Source organism: Montipora foliosa, chromosome 6 (assembly GCF_036669935.1).
Source record: "Montipora foliosa isolate CH-2021 chromosome 6, ASM3666993v2, whole genome shotgun sequence".
In the NCBI taxonomy this organism is placed as follows: domain Eukaryota; kingdom Metazoa; phylum Cnidaria; class Anthozoa; order Scleractinia; family Acroporidae; genus Montipora; species Montipora foliosa.
In genome coordinates, this window is record NC_090874.1 from 69,708,759 (window position 1) to 69,711,258 (window position 2,500).

At 35.4% G+C, this 2,500-nt stretch overlaps 1 protein-coding gene across 1 annotated transcript in view; it reads left to right on the top strand.

Annotated features, from left to right (window-relative positions):
- LOC138005965 (metal cation symporter ZIP14-like) overlaps window positions 1–2,500 on the top strand; it is a 72,867-nt gene that overhangs the window by 58,127 nt on the left and 12,240 nt on the right. The window lies entirely within an intron of this gene.

Below are 2,500 nucleotides of genomic sequence, written 5' to 3' on the forward strand. Positions count from 1 at the left end.
GTTTCCAGTCTGTTCTCTACAATGTTATCCAAGATGGCGGAGGATAACGATCTTTCTTTCTTACCGCGTCGTCCAATTAAAAACGAAAAAACCAGCAAGATTCAGAGCGGCCTCATCGCATTACCCCTCACTAAAATGTGGAAAGGTACCTCATTAACAGGGTTTTAATCCTGTAAAACTGTTGACTTGGAGGGGAGTATACTTTACTCTTAATTAGTGGAGTACTAAATAAGAGGCGTACATTTTACTGCGTTTAGTTTTACTCTACTTTTTCACTCCAGCTCCTTGAAAACAAAGAATTAATCGGTGGATTTAACAAAAATAAAACAACACCATTTTCCACATCTTAGACTGGCTAAACTTAAATACATAGGTGTAAAATCCTCTTCTACTTTTTTCTCTGAAAGCAGAATTAGTAAGTGGGATAGACTTTACTCAGTATCCCGATAAATAGGAGTAAAATTAACTCCAGCATATTATATTACTCTGTAGGGAGAGTAAAAGTTACTCTAACAAAGTCATTGCCTTTGAATATTAACTAGTAAGGGTAAAAATTACTCTTGGTGGATTTAAATTAACTCCTCTTAGGAGTACATTTTACTCCGCTTTATTTTACTCCACTTTTTCACTCCAGCACTCTTTGAAAATAACAGTGAACAGAGCACTCTTAGCTGAAATATTCATTCAGTGTTTGAATAAAGGCAGTTTAATGCATTTCTCTAAATTGCACAAACTATATAAATTTTTCACACTTGGCTTAAGCCAATCTTTAAGTTCTTTTTAAAATTCAAAAACTTAAAATAGTTAATTATATCCTCAAAAAGCCATTCTACAGATGAACGAACAGCAATCATAAATTCATTGAAAATCTCCATGTCCCTGGTTAAAATGCCAAATCTGAATGGTGCCTGAAGGTGAACCCTGAGAGGGTATGCTGGGTCTCCATACAAACACATCTCTCTTCCGGCTGGGTTGAAAGCAAACATTTCCAGGTCATCAAACAATTCGACACAGCCAACATTCTGGCATCATGCATTCTCCCCTCACTTGGATTTAAAGCAAGGAAACGATGTGTTATGCAAGAAGTATTTCTTCATGGATTTCTACATAGAGTCACTGAATAGTCCAACTGCAACCGTATCGTAGTGGTGAGGTGTGTGTGTGGGGGGGGGGGGGGGGCAGAAAAAGGGTATATTGTATTTGACTTATTAAACGTCAGCTTTTATATGTTAATGTAAGTAAATTTCGTGATTCAAGACATTTTAACAAGGAAAATCGAAAGAAACGTTTATGTAAATGAAGAGAAATCTGCATCAGATATATAGCTATTGATTAATAAAACCTCATTTACACTAGCAAGTTTTCCTTGACAAGCCCACTTGTCAAGAAGAACTTGCCGACCATACACACTTGCAAGTTTTCCTTGACAAGTTTTCCTTGGTAATGTAAATGGAAAATATGACAAGTTTTCCTTGACAAGTGCACTTTACAAGTAATTTACACCAGCAGATATCGTCCTTGACAAGTGTTTCCTTGACAAGTGTCCTTGTTCAATAACTAGCATGCTACTTTTTGAACAAGGACACTTGTCAAGGAAAAACGTGCCATATTTTTCCATTTACACTGCCGAGGAACTAAACGCTAACTTGACTAGTGTAAATGGGGCTTAAAACGTTTTTGTGTTTCTCATCATGAATTATTAATAAGCTTTATAAGGAGGTATCAAGTTCCAGACTTTTAAAGAAAGAATTTTCAGATTTCACAAAAGCGGGGGGCTGTCGTTGAGTAGGGGTAATCGGTACAGAAAGTTTCCACACAAAAGTCCTGTGCTCAACGGCTCAACGGATATGGTAAACAAAAACTGCTCATTGCCTTTTGTTGGCTCCCCCGCTGATCATTGTTTTTCCAGCCAAAAAAGAATTGAAACATTAATATTTTTTGCTCAAAGTCAATGATCTATTACATTGACTCTTCCAAAAGCCAAAAATGAAATCTGCAAACAAGTATTTGCTGTAGACGTTTTATGATAAATTACCCATCCTCACAGTTTCTTATGCTTGTGATAGGAGGTAGTGAGATATAACAGTGATGTGTTTTTGTCTTTGTGAAATAAAGAGATATTTTATGAGAATCAAGAATCGGTAAAAGCTTTATTTTTGAATTAATTTCACTTTTGAGATGTGAGGTGGTGAGGTTAAATGATTACATGTACATGTTTTTGTCTATGTGAAGTACCAAAATATCCAAAACAATCCTTTTTTACATTAAGGTCACTTCTAAAAATTGAAACTGGCTTTTGTATAAGAAAACTTAATTTGATTCAATAAAAGATGTTATAATCATTGTGCATGGTGTTCTTTTTATTTCAAAAACTGAATGGAGTGAATGTGCCGGAGTTACTTTCACTGTAATACCAGAGTGATGTAGTTAAAATAACTGTTATCTTTGATGGGGCAGAGTTGAAGAAACTCCTTTTTCAATCCTATACAACTCCTAAATT